Consider the following 18,053-nt stretch of genomic DNA (forward strand, 5'->3'; position numbering starts at 1 on the left):
CAGCACCGTCTTGGTCCCTAGTCGCCGTTTTACTGTCTGGTTGGTCCAGTCTGAAATACGGCTAAACAGCGGACATACTGCTAACCACTGATCTATAATATAGAAGCGGCTTCACTGTCTGTTGGCAGTTTAGAACGCGATGAGCGATCCAGTCATATATAGATCAGTGCTGCTAACGCGTTTTAATTTCTTCTTCGCTGCTCTAAACAGGGGTTGCTTGTGGCATTACAGCACAACGTCCTGTGTTTGCAATGCATTCTGAGCAGCGAAGAAGAACCGTGCAGCGGTTAGGCAAAGCTAGCGTTCATAACTAGGTCTTGAAAATGGTATCGGATCGGTATATGGGTTCATGTACTCGCCGATGCCGATGCCAGAATTTGTTGTGGTATCGGAGATATTTCCGATACTAGTATCGGAATCGGAACAACTCTAGTTTAGTTTGCAGTCACGTTACTTTGTATATAGCATCAATATATTAATCTCAGTAGTATTTGTTTTTAAATGTGATTTTTGATTCAAAATGCAGCAGAGCTTAATTACTAAGGGTCACTTTTTTGAGTCACAATTTTAATTTTAAACATGAATTTACACAAAATATAAATATCAATTTTGTAAAATTGATGTATATAAATTTTAAAACAATTGTAAAAAATGAAGAACCTTAAAAGTCTTAGTCTCTTGAATTATACAGTATATTGATTAACCTCCTTAAGGTGAATTAGCTCATTATCAGGTAAGTTAAAGTTGGAATCAGCGTATGGAGTCACTAAATTACAGATGATATTTTAAAAGTTGTTGAGAGGCAAGACAAGACACAAGAATGATTCAAGAATGTTTATTTATATAAATAAATAAATAAATAAATAAATATATATATATATATATATATTTATTTGAAATTGTTTTTTTTATTGAACATTTTTATTGAACATTTTTATTGAAAATGTTTTATTTACTTTCATGGTGTTTGGAATGCTGTATAATATGTTCAAGCTATGTTTATGTGATGTGTAGATTGGTTAAGTAACACATTGTAACATTGAGTTGTTAAATGGGTTCTTTATTCCATGTAAAGGCTTAAATGACTAATTCATCATAGAATACATAAAATGTTTAATTAAACAATTAAAATTCATTATAAATGTTTAATTGAAATGGTAACATTTGTTCTCTGTTTTTAAAGGTTTACAACCTAATTTAACGAACAGACCAATCAACTGACAAAGCCAAAATAAAAATAAATTGATTGAGCTGGAAATTTGAGTCGTCCATGTGTCCTTTGGAACTTGAACAAGAGTAGGACTTGACTATATATATATGTATATGTGTCATTTTTGCGACAACAGCACCAAAGTGAACCCCTTTTCCATCAGTTGCTGCATGGATAGAATGGCTGTAGGCTTGAACTCTAGCGAAAGAGAGAGCGAGAGACAGGGAGATAAATAAGAAACATTTGTTTAACATATTCAACTGGAATATATATATATATATATATATATATATATATATATATATATATATATATTAGGGGTGTAACGGTTCACAAAATTCACGGTTCGGTTCGATACAATACACTGGTGTCACGGTTCGGTACGTTTTAGATGCAGCAAAAAGAGAAAATTAGCAGATAAATTTCCTTGATTTTTATAAAAATGTTTTATTTATTAAAACTAACAAAGTATGTTTTTTTTTTTTAGATTGAACAATGATGGAGCTATTCTTTACCCATCTTCTATGGTGTTTTCTTAGCAGCATACTGTATAAAACAAAAACGGCTCCTTATAAAAAAAAAAATGAAAATGTTATATTAGTTATGAACAAATACAAAGATGTAACTTTTTATTTGGAACTCCATAACTCTTTATATTGAGTGTTTTTACTCAATTGGTTCTCTATAGGGCTTATGTTTTTTTGGAACAAAGCAGGAATTACGGTCTGTCTGAAATGGGCTCGTGAAGGAATATTGTAACGGGGCTCAATTACATTAAGCATGTTCTTAAAACCTACGTTTTCCACTACAGCACAGTTACTCATTGCGCGGCTCATCAAGCTATAACTGGCGGCTCGCATAGTAGCTTACAGTATCACACTGCCACTTGCCTTCAGAGCATGTGAGGCGGGAGCGAGCGGGGAGCGCGAGCGGGCGGATCTTGGACAGAGCGGCAATTTCAAAAGGACGGTGGACGGAGCGTTGCTTTTCACGCTCCAATTTCGCTCTGCTCACACCACGAGTCTGAAGCATGCTCATTCAAGCCTGACCCTGAATCCATTAGTCTTGCACAGTCATCAACCGTAGACTATTTTCAAGCAAAACTCTGCTCAATAATGGGGTTCAAAAAGTAAAATGAGAATTCATACAGGTGTAGCCTATCAATATAAGTCGCACTAAGACTGCTTTAAAACTTTCACTGAGACCTCAAACAGAAAGCACAAAGCCTGTCTTTAAATTTGATTTTGTTTTGTATTAATTGTATCTTAATTTTAATCAAGGTTTCATCAACCAATTGTCTGGATTAAGAAGTAAATAGAAAATAGATAACCACTATACGAAGGAGCCGGTGTGAACCTGGAGTTTGTCTCATGAATGAACCGAAACTCAGCGTATAGCTTACTTGCCTCACAGACCCGACACATAGGCTATATATAAAGCTTGAAATGTCTACTTTTAAACAAAACAATTCAAAACGAAAGAAAACGGACTTCTCTCTCTCCCGTATGAAATGTGCATTTCTCTCAGGCGCGTTCACAACTGCGAAGATCACGAGTCAGCATCTTTCTAGCCGACAGACATAAAAAAAAATTAAATGTCTTCTGCTATATTTTACATATTCATAATCATTAATTTTGCCGGTTCGTTGTGACAGATTTTAGGTGCCCTTAAATGTAACATGAATGCATCAACACTGAAAACATAGAGATTTTTTTTTCTTTTGGGGGCATTTTGTTTGACATGCATGCCAGCTTTCGCTCATCCCACTATTAAAGTAAATCTGTTCTTAAAAGAAAATGTATTGGCCGTGTTATTTCTTTTTTGTGGGATGTCCAATTTATATGTAGAAATGCACATTTGCAAAGGTGACTTAGTATGTTGTCGTAAAAGTGGCTCGCCTTTTGATTTTGCTCTGCCAATGTGGCTCTTGTGAAAAAAATTGTGAGGATCACTGCACTACAGAGTAAGGCGCTCGCTCACTCAGTACACGCTGAAGGCTCGTTGCAAAATGGCTTATGCGTATCCTCCAATAACCAACAGGTCTGGTGTTTGGGTGCACTTTGGATTCCCTGTTAAACGCATTGGCCATTTTGCAACGCGCCTTCAGCGTGTATTGCTGAGTGAGCGAGCGCTTGACTGAGTAGCCTAACATAAACATATAAGTTGGTGTTTTTTTCTTCTTCGGGGGTGTCAGGGGCGTTGCCTGTTACGTCGTTTGGGTTATTGGGCTACCTTGTTGAACGCATATCATTATATTTCACTTTTTTTTTTTTTCCCAAATATAATTAATTAGTCCAACGAACCTTTCGGTCCATAACGCGTACCGCGTACAGAACCGAAAGCGTACCGAACGGTTCAATACGAATACGCGTATCGTTACACCCCTAATATATATATATATATATATATGAAAAGTGAAAGTCCTTGCAGCATGTGGTGCATCTCTTCAATTCGGGCAGGGATCTCCCTTTTTGGATTGTTATATGTATCTTGAAAAAGAGAGAGCCTGCTTGTTAGAATATTTTGAGATCATGAAAATATCCCTAGTGCCTTTTTTAAAGGTCCTATGACATGAAAATTTCACTTTCTGAGGTTTTTTAACATTAATATGACTTCCCCTAGCATGTATGTGGTCCCCAAGTTTCTAAAAATTTTAATCGGTGCAAATCGAGATTTTGCTATCTTTCTCTGCCTTTGAGAAAACGGAAGCTCAAACGGGCTGATCTGGAATCTCCTCTTTGTGACGTTGTAAAGAGAAATGTTACCTCCCCTTTCTCTGCTTTGCCCGCCCAAATATTTACATATAATTCAGTCGCAATGTCAGCACAGGCGTTACAAACAGACTTTTAAGATATGGATTCGACAGCACCGGCACAAACAGTGAGTAACAGTGTTCATTAATGCCTGATCTGTGATCAGTGATTTCTGATGTGTAGTTAATCATTCAAGTTCACACAGACTTTCTTTCTAAATCGTTTAATACTGTTTATGCATCAGTGAATCAAGCCAGTGACTAAACGATCAACTTCACGTTGTTTCTCTTAGTAGCATGAAACAAATCTGTTATTTAAATTGTGATTTAACTACAGAGAGCGATCAAAGAACGCTCCCTTTTTTCGGAGCTCTCACACATCGCGAGTATATCTGCACACTTGCCCAAACTGCCGTTACAATGAATGACGCTGTTATGCTGCACAACGGAGCTCTTACTGTATTCATGTGTTTGCTGTTAGTTGTGGTGAAAGCATTTTGTGAGAGAAAACGTGTTGCAATAATGACGAGATGACTGCATTCACGTGATAAACAGACTCTGTCTATTCAATACTCATCACTGCAGCCTTTCATGTGATGGGAAAAGATCGATAAAATAATTATATAATCAACAAATCCACGATTCGTTAATCTCGACAGCTGTAGTATATATATATATATATATATATAGAGGGGTTGAGAGGGGTTCCACATGTAATACGCATTTCGAATGCAAAGATGTCAGCCAATCACAACAGTTGTCGTTTACTCGGAGTCTCACAGCACACGCCCCTTCAAACAGAGCATTCAAGCCAGAGGGCTAATATCAGGATATAAAAAATGCTTTTTATTTCTAAATTTTAAATGTAAAAATCATACTAACAATATAAGTACACCTAAGGAAACATTAAAAAGCAGGCAAACACATACTGCAACTAGGCAGTCAGTGCAGTTTAATTATGAAAGATATTTTATACATAAATATGGTAAAACAACGACTATTATGCCAGTATTCACACTAATACATTAAGCTGCAGGTAAATCTTACAAACCTTACATCAACCATACACTTGTCATCTGATAAGTTTAATTAATGTGCAGGCTAGATTCACTTATAATAATACTTCGTCATTAAAACTCAACAAGGATTTATGAAATCATGGCCACGAATTAACGTCGTAGTAATTAATAAAACTAGCTCACAAATTCTTAATTTGGTGGGAATTAATCATTAATTCATAGTTAGCAGTTCTCACTATGTAATCTTCGCACCGTTAAAACTTTATAAAATAAAACTTAATTAAATATCGGTACTCACCGTCTGATTGCTGTCCACGTCGTCCATCTTTAATTAGTGTTGATACAGTACGGTAGGTGGCGCTGTCACAAAAAAACTAGGGTCCTAAAGCTGCGGTCCAAGAACTGCGGTCCTGAAACTGCAGCCTCCGGTTGTGCAGGAATACCCTTCTCTCGCGGCGCGCTGTCTTTTAAGGGGCCGTTCACATATCATATCAAGTTCGTTATTTCCAATGTAGGCGCGCGGTATGCGCGCTCATAATGGAAGCGACGCGCACCCGAAAACAGGCGCGTCCGCACCGCATCGAGTTAAAAACATCTCAACTTTTCAGAATGCCGCAAGCGCACCACGGGTCATGTGACATGAACTAACCAATCAGCTTCATCCTTTCCTGTAACAACGTTGAAAGCTCAGCTAAGATGAAGGAACAGCTGATCATAGCTGTATATGGATATCCATTTTTAAATAAATTTAGTAACAGAGCTACTGCAAGCGATTTTTAGTGATGCAAATCCATTTATCTTTTGCTGAAATTTCCGCGTCTTCATGGAGAAAGCACGTCATGGTTGCTTAACAACGACAGACGCCCCAGGGGCTCAACTGCCCGAGCGCTTTAGAAAGAAGGCGAAAGCAGCGCGACTAGCATTTTCCACGTGTTTTTAGGTGCGATATGTGAACGGCCACTAACGCGTGTTCGAAACCAGCGCCAACACAGACTTACTTTAATTTTTAATTTACCCTTACTTTAGCCGCTACAGGTGATCAAACCAATAACTTGTAATCTTTACAAGAATGTCAGAATCATGCAATGAGCAAGTCTGCGTTTATTAAACACTTAATAATATCACATCAGTTTGTGCTTTTAGAATCGCCGAATCTGCAGCGGTCGTTCCATCTCATCTGCAGCAGATACCTGAACCAGGAAGTTGGTCACCAGATCACACGGTAACCAGTTAAACCGTAACACCGGGGAGCACCAGGATGTTTTCCTCTGAGGTGCTCGTGCATCACAGTTGTGCTGCCGTGATACACCATTTCGGTTTTGCAAAGGGAACAAATTGCCATTTTATTTGTCCTCTGTTTAAAGTATTCCCATACTTTTGATAACCGTGGTCTTCGTTTTTGTGATAGAATGCAACTTTCTCCATTCCCAGTATGCCATTAGGCTACGCGAGATGTAAACAGTGTGACGCGAGCACAGCGTTAGTTCAGTCAGGCCACAGAGACATAGTGCTGTGACCAGCTGATGCGGTCAGCTGTCAAATCGCTCCAATCACTACCATTCACTACCATTCTCCGACAGCAGCTTAGTGCACGCTGCCCTCCTGGAAACGTGATTGGGCTAGTTTTGGAGTAGTTTTGAGAAGCAAGTGGGCAGGATTTGTTTTGAAAACCTGGCAATCCTGATCTGAACGCACGTACTGGAGATGTACTTCTAATCACAGAACGCCTTAACTGACGAGATGCACATGAAAATCGCATTCGATTTTTTGCACAGCGCTACCATCTAGTTAACAAAGCTAAACAGCATTGCCCTTTGTGTAATAAGTTACAGAAACTGTTAAACGCACCAACTTAAATAATAAAATACACTTACAATACACTTAAATAAAATACACTTATGGTTGTGGTCCATAAAAAACGCCTTCTCCAGACAAAGAGGGAACTGCTCCATCTTTCAAGAATAATCTTTGTGCGAATCCGGAATAAAACCGATTGAGATTGAGGAAGCTGTCCTCAGCAAAATGTGCTGCACATAGTTTTACATGTGGATTATAATTTTTGGGAACAGAGTTAAACATAAATTGCAACCATTGATCTCTAAGTACAGCGTCCCTGGGAAGGCCAAACAAAGGTGATTGGACCCCGAGATGAAAATAACAGCGTTTCGACGACATGGCGACAAACGCACTCTTCAAATGCAACTCTTCCTTCTTCTCCGTGCGAGTGCAACAAGACCACGCCCCCTTTTTTGTGTATTCCTGTGGGCGGAGATTAGTCAAAAAACGGTTTTAGTGACGTCATTACTGCAGGAAGTAGAGGGATGTAGTCTAAAGTGGTCGTTCGATGTAGGCGAATTCTGTTAAATAAAATATCTCGCTTGGCATTGAACTTTGAGCTTTAGAATTTTACAGATATTATTTATACTCTAACAACAACATTACACTAGGGATGTCCCGATCAGGTTTTTTTGTCCTCGAGTTCCGAGTCCGAGTCATTTGATTTTGAGTAACTGCCGATACCGAGTCCCGATCCGATACTTCTATAATACATAAAAAAGAATAAAGAAGAGCGAAAAAACAGATCCAGGATGTTCAATAAATTACATTTTGAAATATATTCAAATATAAAACAGCTATTTTAAATAGACTAGTAAAAATATTCCAAAATCTTACTGTTTTGCTGTACTTTGGATCAAATAAATGCAGGCTTGGTGAATAGAAGGGACTTCTTAAAAAAAAAAAAAAAAACCTTAACAAGCTTACTGTTCAAAAACTTCTGACTGGTAGTATAGGCAACTTTTTATTTTTTCTCTAATTTCTAGCTTTTAATTGGCTTAGAAATCTATAAATGCTGGACAATAACAAATAATAATGATTTGTTTATATACTACAAACACTGTTTATCACATAATAATGCAGAATAGTTTCTATACTGTAATAAATACTATGTCAATAAGCACTTCATTGTTCATACTTTATTTATCACCTGCTGGAGATGACTTGAAGAACAATTTATTGTCGTGATCGTATATTAATGTCTTCGTGTTTGCATAAGTTTCTGTTTTCCTGTGCGCACCACAGCATAGCTGGACGCTTTTGTCCATATTAGGAATATCCTGATTTCAGCGCGAGAGCGCGCTCCGGCTTCGAGTATGAATGAAACACACACTGCATGAGAGTTTAGCGCTCTGTGATGTTCATCTCGCTGTATCCTGGGTCTGAATGAAATATCAGGTCATGCGCAAACTATCATGTCTCTTTGAGTTTGAATCTATATTTATTCACACCAGCTCTTGAAAACAAAGTGATGTCATGCCGCACGCGTTGCTGTTTTTTTGTGGAGTCAAAAGGGTCTAACTCTGTGCCACCGCATAACAAAAGATGTGTTAAAAATTAATGAGAATATATATATATATCCGAGTCCTGATCGGGAGGTAACGTCCGATTCCGATCGAATCTGGACATCCCTACATTACACACTAACTAAAGTTTAAAACATGGGATCACGAATAATGAGACCTTTAATAAATAACATTTGGTTTAACCTGTTTTTGTTAGACCTTAAAACCAATTGACCCTTAACAAAGACCTTCGCAAAGAGTTCGTTACTGTTGCTACGTCTGACAAGTTTTCGGTACCTATTCGGTACCAGCCATGGTGCTCTTATGCCACACATCAATAGGATAATGTTCCAATGGTTCCAATGGTAGCCAATGGTTCACATGGTGAAAAAAAATTTAATACAGTTTTGTGGCTCTTGTGTCATGACAGATTGCTGTAGAGCCTCAGTTCAAGCAGAAGATAATATCTTCCTTTTAACTAGTTAAAACTTGAAATAAAAAGTTTCATTCACACAAACAGAATTAAATCATCCTTATTTTTCAGAATTCTGCACCGTAAAAAAATGGTCCATTCAACGTAAAAAAAAAATTGTTCATGCTGCCTTAAAATGTTACGTTTTGTCAACTCAAATATCCAAGTTGTCATTAGCACAACTAAACATTAGCCCCCTTTTCGCACTGCGATTCCAGAAAATGTGTGCTGGCAATTGTTCCCAGGTTGTTAGATTTTACTCCTTTCACACTGCCAGTGATTTCCCGGAATATGTCCGTGCACTCACACACAACCCATAAAGGTTGGCTGTAATGACAGGTACGTTAACTTTCACTTAAAATGGTGAATGATCTGTTTCAGCGTGGATAGTGAGGAGCTAACTGATTTCTGATCTCTGATGAGGTGCTCGTGGATGAGTCATGTTCCCACTGCGGAAAGAGCTACGAACCAGGCTCCGCTACCTTCAGGTGGCAGAGTCCCATTTCCGTTGCTGCAGACGACAGTCGAAAACCACTTCCAGCAGTAGCGTGGGTGGTTTGAGGATTACAGTGGTGGCAAACCCCTTCAAATAGCCTACTAGTGGTATCCAGTAACCTTCCGACCAGATGCCAATCTCAGCATTGGAGGGAGAGCTGTCCGATGAATATTCAAAGGCGGTGCAGTGAAGGGGTATTCAGTGATTCCCCCAATGGAGTGGGCAGTAGCGACTCAATTGTGTCCTAAGTCTGCCTCCTGCTGGCCCGGAGACCCAGTGCTTCCTTCCCGCTCCTATAGGCATTCGTCTGGTCTAACTGGCAGTGCCTATATGGCTTTCCTATATGGGGAAGCTGCTTCTGCCTTACACGCTATGGCGTTACTGCAGGTGCACTAGGCCAAGGCACTGAAGGACCTGCATGAGGGTGGTCATGAACTGAAAGTTCTGAAAGAACTCTGAACCACCACTGACCTTGCGATCCAAGTGACGAAGGTCACCTCGCATTCTCTGGGTCATGCGATGTCCACACTTGTGGTCCAGGAGTGCCATCTCTGGATGAGTCTGGTTGAAATGAGGGACGCCGACAAAGATCAGTTCCTTAATGCCCCTGTGTCCCAGACCAGCCTCTGCGGGGACACAGATGAGAACCTGGCCAAGCAGTACTTGGCTGCACGGGAGCAGACTGAAGCAGTCCAACCTTCTGCCCAGCGGCGCATCCACAGCAGCCTCCAGCAAGTGACAGTGAGCGGAAGAGCAAGAGGCCCCGGAATGGGCGACACAGAGAGACGTAACTGCTTTCTGGAGGATGGTGAAGGCACCTCTCCCTCCCCTGAAGGAGGGCTGGGTGGAGAATCTGGAAATCTCAACGAGAGAGCGGTTTTCTCTATCTCTGGGTCCCAGGAGGGCACAGAGATTTGCAGACAGCCAAGCATCGGACCACACTCATCCTCCTCCTTGGCAGTTCTGCGGGTAGAGACCGCAGCATTACTGGCAAAGGACACGATAGAGCCGGTCCCTTCAGCTGATATGAGGACGGGGTTTTGCAGCCCTTACATCATTGTACCCAAGAAAGGCGGTGAGTTATGACCGATCTTGGATCTGCTGGTTTTGAACTGGGCCCTTCTTCGGCTACCGTTCAATGTTGACCAGAAAACGCATCTTTGGGTGAGTCCGTCCACAAGATTGGTTTACAGCGATCGACCTGAAGGACGCATACTTTCATATCTCGATCCTTCCGCACCACAGACCTTTTCTGTGGTTTGTGTTGGAAGGACAGTACATATCTGTACAAGGTCCTGCCCTTCGAGCTGTCCCTGTCTCACCGTGTCTTCACAAAAGTCGCGGTGGCAGCTCTTGTTCCCCTCAGAGAGATGGATGTTTGCATTCTCAACTATCTAGATGATTGGCTGATACTAGCACAATCTCGGGATCAGTTGTGTGAGCACAGGGACCTGGTGCTCCGGCATCTCAGCTTGTTGGGCCTTCGAGTCAACTGGGAGAAAAGCCAACTCTCGCCGAAGCAGAGGATCTCTTTTCACGGTATGGAGTTGGATTTGGTTGAAAAGACCAACTGAAACTTTTTCAGAGCCTCCTGGGGCATATAGCGGCCGCAGCGGCACTCACACCGCTTGGCCTGTTACATTTGAGCCCGCTCCAGCATTGGCTTTATGGCTGAGTCCCGAGGTGGGCATGGAAGCGCTGCACTCACCGGCTCCAAGTTACACTGGCCTGTCACCAAACCCTCACACCATGGTCAGAGCTTATGTTCCTCGAGGCAGGGTTGCCCCTAGAACAGATCTTCAGGCATGCTGTGGTTTACATGGATGCATCCACCACAGGCTGGGGGGCCCCATTCAATGGGCATGCAGCTTCAGGGGTTTGGATGGGCCGGCAGCTGCATTGGCACATCAGTTGCCTAGAGTTGTTAGTAATACGCCTTGCTCTGAACCGCCTCAAAGGTCACTTACGAGGCAAGCACATGCTGGTCCGAACTGACAAAACAGCAACTGTTGCGTACTTCAACAACAAGGTGGACTGCGCTCCTGCGGCATGTCGCAACTCACCCGCCACCACCTCCTTTGGAGTCGGAAGGTTCTGAAGTCACTTTGTGCTGTTCATATTCCGGGCCTGCTCAACCGTACAGCCGACGAGCTGTCTCGAGCAATGCCCCCGGGAACATGCCGCTCAGGTAGACCTGTTTGCTTCTCCAGAGACCTCTCACTGCCAGTTGTTCTACTCCCTGACAGAGGGGACACTCAGCACAGATGCACTTTGCAGATTGCGGTCATGCTTTCCTATCTGCAGCAAGTGCTGGAGCAAAGTCTGTCTCCCTCCACCCTCAAAGTCCAGGTTGCTGCCATTGCTGTGTACCATGACCCTGTGAATCGGAAGTCTTTAGGTAACCATGACCTCGTCATCAGGTTCCTTAGAGGGGCCAGGGGGTTAAGTCCTTCCCGGTCCCCCTCTATACCCTCTTGGTGTTTGATTCTATTGCTAAAATTACTACAGCAGGGCCTATTTGAGCCTTTGCATTCAGTTGAGCTAAAGTTTCTTTCATTGAAAACTCTGCTCCTGCTTGCATTGGCCTCCATCAAGAGGGTAGGGGACCTGCATGCATTTTCAGTCGACGATTCATACCTAGAGTTTGGGCGGGCTGACTCCCAGATAATCCTGAGGACCTGGCTCAGCTACATACCCAAGGTTCCCACTACACCCTTCAAAGACCAAGTACTGAACCTGCAAACAATGCCCCTGGAGAAGACAGACCCAGCCCTTGCTTTGCTCTGTCCTGTCCGAGCATTGAGATGCTACATAGACCGGACACAAAGCTTTAGGTCCTCAGACCAACTCTTTGTCTGTTACGGAGGCCGGCAGAATGGGAATGCCATCTCTAAGCAGAGGATGGCCCACTGGATTGTGGATGCCATAACCCTGGCTTATCAGGCAGGCACCAGGCCTACATGATGAAACTATGAGAACCATGGAAGGCTGGGTTCCATATTGAGACCTAAGAGTTACTCCTATGTGTATAGTCCACAGTATAGCCTTAGAGCCTGTGTTTTCCCAGCAGACTTTTGCCTTCGTATACACCTAAACAGATGCTATATGTGTATTTGCTTCCGAAAACTCCTTCGGGAAGGATGGGGCTTCCGCAGCATTGCTGTGCCACCTGGTACGCATTGCACCTGCTGCCTTATTATACTCGCGTTGTGATCAGCGGCAGCTGGATCCAATAATTGCATGCATTGGCTCATTTAGTTTACACTCAAAGTAGATTGGTCTATCAAAGCAATATTCCAATTCGTTGGTCACCGATGTGACGTCTCCGTTCCCTCCTTCAGGGAATGAGGGTTACCATATGTAACCGAGATGTTCTGTTGTGTTTGGTTTTGTATCTCTGTTCCAGTTGCCTCATTAGTTTCTGTGATTTTTAAAAACTAAGTCAAGAACAAAACAAGAAATGAAGGGAACAGGGAAAAACACAAGTTCATGACAGTAGCAACCAGCAAGTTCATCTTTGGTATACAAGACAGGCAAAAACCATCTTCAAGAGATGTCTCTTTTCTCCTTACAGAAAGAGTACATGTTCGAAGTGAAAATAGCTGTTTTAACACATGGGATAGTAAAATGGGTTTGCACGCATGTATTTAATGGTTTTATAGTTTTCTAGCATATTTACATCAACTGCTCATGCAATGTTAAATTCATGTGTGGCCAAAATGACAAATTAAAATAAGTCATGTCATTTTGTCATCCTTCATGAGGGATGCATGCACTTTTTTTTATCTAGTCACACCAGTGTTTAACTCAACAATGATTAAAGATATTTTGGGAGTTGACTAAAGCCAGCACAGCTTGAGGTGATGGCCCATGTGTGGCTGTCTGGGATTGTTTCCAAAATATATGGCTTAAGATGCGAAGTGTGACAGGTAAGGCTGTGTTCTCATTTAACAAAATGTAGTCCCTGGAGACCAGATCATCCATTTATTATTGTGTCACCAGACATTATGTTAATTCCATTGATCTGTGCAAGTAACATGCAAAACAGGATTTTGTCACAGGTCAAGAGGATTAATGATAATCCTAATCCTAATCCTAATAATAAAACAAACATACTGTCCCTTGGATTAATTCAGGTATTTTAGATCTAATGAAAAAATGGGATCTTGCTTTAAAAACTGCAAATAGATCAAAGTTAAGTCTTGATAGACTAAATTTTGTTACATTACAGAACAAGGTGGTAAAGACCCTGAGAAAAGCAAAGGGAGATTTTTTTCATGAGAATAATTGAAGAGGTAATTCTAAAATAATCTGGAATCAGTTAATACAGTGGTACAGTACAAGCCCTTACTCTAAGCGCAGTCTCTGAATTAGACGTCAGAAGAACAATTATATCTCTTAAACAATCCAGAGCAAAGGATATATTTGGTATGGATGTGGTAATGCTTAAAGAGCTTAGTGAGTCATTAGTTAATCCGATCACTAAAATTATCAATCTATCAGTTTCTCTTGGGATGTTCCCTTCTGCTTGGAAGTCATCTGTTATTGTGCCCATATTCAAAAGTGGTGATCCTCACTCTGCTAGTAATTATAGACCTATTAGTATTTACCTGTAGTCTCAAAGGTTGCAGAGAAATTGATGGCTGCGGAAATCACTAATCATTTGAATGATAGTTCTTGTGCTTTACATCCAATGCAGTTTGGTTTCAGACTCAGTTTGGTATTAAACTGAGATGGCAAATTGTTACTTCACTGAAAAAGTAAAGTCTCTTTTAGATAAAGGAGGGGTTGTTGGGGCTGTGTTTTTTTTTTTACCTCAGGAAGGCCTTTGACACTGTAAACCACAGAATTCTTATGTCTAAATTATTAAGTTTAAATTGTTCTCCACATACTTTAGGATGGATTGAATCATATTTGTCAAGTCGCACACAGTATGTTAGTATACAGAATTATAAGTATATCCACTGGTGTTCCACAAGGATCTATTTTGGGTCCTCTACATTGTACATCAATGATCTTTCATCCGTCTGTCTTAACACTAACATTCAAATGTATGCAGATGACACGGAAGTAGTGTGTCACAAGTTGCAAATTAACTAACACAATCTCTGGTTCATGTCACAGCTTGGCTAGGAAAATGCTGTTTACAGTTAAACATATCTAAAACAGTGAGTAAGTTCTTTACCAAATCGAATAGTTTAAGTGTAGTGCCAGATTTATTTGTATTAGGGGAAAAATTACAAGTTGTATCTGAATACATGTACCTCAGTATTTTGATTGATTCCAAACTTTCATTTAAGGCTCAGGTAAAAAAGATCTGTAACTGGGTCAGATTTAGTCTATCAAATTTTTGATTTATTCGTGATTACATGTCATCCGAGGCCACTTTGATGTATGTGCATTCCATGATTATTTCTCATATTACTTATTGCTTAACTACTTGGTCGCATGCTAGTACTACTACTCTGAAACCATTAGAGTCTTTGTATAAACAATCACTAAAAACTCTTGATCAGAAATCAGTTCAGTTTCATCATTGTTCAATATAAAAAAAATATTATTTGCTAAGTTGGGATAACTTGATCAATTATGTTCATATTTGTTTACTGTTTAAGACTATACACAGACCGACCTCACCACTAAAACAGTTTGTTAATATTAGATCAACTGCTCACCGATCTACAAGGGGTGGGGAAAGAGGGGACTATATTATTCAATTCAATTCAATTCAAGTTTATTTGTATAGCGCTTTTTACAATACAATCGTTACAAAGCAACTTTACAGAAAATTATGTTCCTAACCCGCGCGATTGGAGTTGCCATGGAAACGGAGCGCAACACTGCAAATGTCACGAGGAAACACTCTGTTTCTCGCTGATTTCACTGTTTTCAGGTGAGTTAAGTCCATAAAATCACACAAATATTACTTATAACTGTTGTTGACACTTCTCTTACTTGTATTTGACTCGCTTCTGTTGTTTATTTACTTTATAGGAATGGTTTAATGTCTTCGACAAAGTCCGTTAGCATTTCTACCGTTTTCAGACGACGTATCGTCAGCTATGATAACTCTATTGTGCTCTTATTTATGAAAGTTTGGGCTTTTAATCAAATCTTCATCTGTAGATGATAGATTTTGACTGTTTTGTTGGTAATCTTTCAATGGATGATTGGAAATTGCTTAATTTATTTAACCTTAACATTTACACTTTACTGTTTATCGATGACGTCACGTTATCAAGGAGCGCGAAAATTTGATCTTTTATGGTAAACATAAAACTGTTCTGCGATTTCAAGACTGACAAAATAATCCTTCTACAACAGAAGGGAGTGTCCAAGATTTCAATATTTCTGAAGGGAGCTGCTGACAGATATGTAGGAAGCGCTGAAAAGGTTAAGTAACCTAATATGCATTTTTTCACAACATATATCACAATGAATCTGTTATTTTATTTATTTATTTTTTGCATTTCACCTGCTCTAGCTTGTTTCCATCTAATAAACCTGGAACTGCAGACTAAATATTGTTGGCTCTGTGTCAAATTGCTTGTTTTGTTCCTAGATTCTTCAGTGCTGATGGCCTGCTGCATCCAGCAGAGTCGGAGTGAACCTACTGTAAGACAACATCTCAAAGATGCTATTGACCACAAGACTAGTACAGTAAGTCAAACCTCAAATATACAGTACACTAGTGTTCAAAAGCTTGAAGTTGATACAATTTGTAATAATTATCTTCTGCTCATCTCTGTAGTAATTATTTGATTAAAATATGTAAAAAGAGTAATTTTGTGAAATATTATTACAATTTAAAATAGCTGTTTTCTATGTGAATACATTATAAACTAATTTATTCCTGTGATGTGCAGCTGTATTTTCAGCATCATTCCTCCAGTCTTCAGTGTCACATGGATCCCTCAGAAATGCTGATTTGCTGCTCAAGAAACTTATTATCAGTGTTGAAACAGTTGTGCTGCTTCATTTTTTTGTGGAAACCGTGATGTATTTTATTTTTCAGGATTCACAGATGAATACAAAGTTCAAAAGACGTGCATTTATTTGAAACAGATGATTTTGAACAATTTGATGCAACACTTGATGTAACACTAACATTCAAATGTTTGGAGTCTATGTAACAATGAATCAAAAAAAAAAAAAATTTAGCACGTCTGTATTTTAACATTGATCATAATCAGAAATGTTTCTTGAGCAGTAAATCATCATATTAGAATGATTTCTGAAGATGTGACACTGAAGACTGGAGTAATGATGCTGAAAATTCAGCTTTGATCAAAGGAATAAATGACATTTTCACATAGAAAAGAGTTGTTTTGAATTGTAATAGTCACAGTGTTACTATTTTACTGTAATTTGATTCAATAAATGGAGCCGTGGTGAGCATAAGAGATTTTTTATAAAGGCATAAAATATCTTACAGACCCCAAACTCTTGAATGGTTGTGTAAATTACAGTTATGATGTTCCTCCCAGTTAAATTTTATTAAAATGTATTAAATGTTACTCTGGCATATGCAGTCCATTCTATAGAGACTGTGTCTGTTCCCCAAAAACAGACAACAAATAATATGTTTATTAAGGGATCTAGAAAGATTATTTCAGTTTAAACCTACTAGATTAAAAATAGTACTCAATGTACTCCATTGATGAAATAGTAAAAAGTGCACATTGCCTGAAATGATATGAACAGCAGCTATGCTAAACTTTCTCCCTTTGCCTTCCTGTTTCTGCAAATGTCCATCCCAGGGTTATTAGAAACTGCACTGCACAGGACTTGCAGGACTTGTGAGGACTTCAGATGATACCAGTACTCAAAAGACCTTAGATGATGGCAACTATAGATGGACATACAAACTACTGCCACTGCAAAAAAGGTAATGTTAATTTGAAAGAGCTGTCACAGTATCAAGGGCTCCCTTATCAGTTCTGATTTCAGTACTGGAGAGTAAAAGATAAAAAAATTTTGTTTGATGTTTTTTGTTTGATGTTTTTATTAGTACATATACGTTATCTTGCACATTTTATCTCCCCAACAGATTCTAATTTGAAAGAAGTTTATAATGCATGTTCGCTACTTCCAATTCAGAAGACTGAATCAGCCTGTGTATCTGAATGTTTCTCATACTCACTCCTCTCTGCCGCGTCTCACAGAGGATCCATTTACAGAAGCCTGTTTCGTAATGCTTGTTTATACACGGTATACTCCAAACCGCAAGACTCTACGAGTGCATCTGGCAATATGGACAAGGCTTGATGCACGGCTGCAGCCTGTGTCAACTCACGCTTGTCTCTGTATTTTATCACAAATGTAAATTCAGTTTAACTGCATTGCTAATTTCACTTAGAAGAAATGAAACATTCAGCACATTTTCCACTTGTTCTTAAAATCCTAAATACTTAAAAATTAATAAATTGTCCTAAAACACAATAGAAAATTTAATGGAATTAAGGGTTATAATGGGAATTATATTGGCTTTAATGTAAACTATAATGGTGTCTACTGGTATTTGATGGATTCTATTGGTGGGATGTAATCTGGCAGATGGGAATAAATAGAACAGTAATTCATATTGGAATAATGCCCTAAACACACTACAAAAAGTAATTTTGTAATTGTTTAAATGGAAACCATAAGAATTTCTGTGATGGTTTCTATTGTTTTTTTTTTGTTTTGTTTTTTTTCAGCAGGGTAACGAAACCCATACTGTGCTGCACACTACTGACAATATTAAGCTAAAGCTTGACTTTG

At 39.6% G+C, this 18,053-nt stretch overlaps 1 long non-coding RNA gene across 1 annotated transcript; it reads left to right on the forward strand.

Moving 5' to 3' along the window:
* The first annotated feature begins 15,799 nt into the window (after nt 1–15,799).
* LOC132103248 (uncharacterized) lies at nt 15,800–17,450 on the forward strand. Its single transcript, XR_009423353.1, has 3 exons — nt 15,800–15,950; nt 17,051–17,178; nt 17,341–17,450. It is a non-coding gene; the product is annotated as an uncharacterized LOC132103248 (long non-coding RNA).
* Nucleotides 17,451–18,053: the final 603 nt, after the last annotated feature.

This window comes from Carassius carassius, chromosome 24 (assembly GCF_963082965.1).
Source record: "Carassius carassius chromosome 24, fCarCar2.1, whole genome shotgun sequence".
NCBI lineage: Eukaryota > Metazoa > Chordata > Actinopteri > Cypriniformes > Cyprinidae > Carassius > Carassius carassius.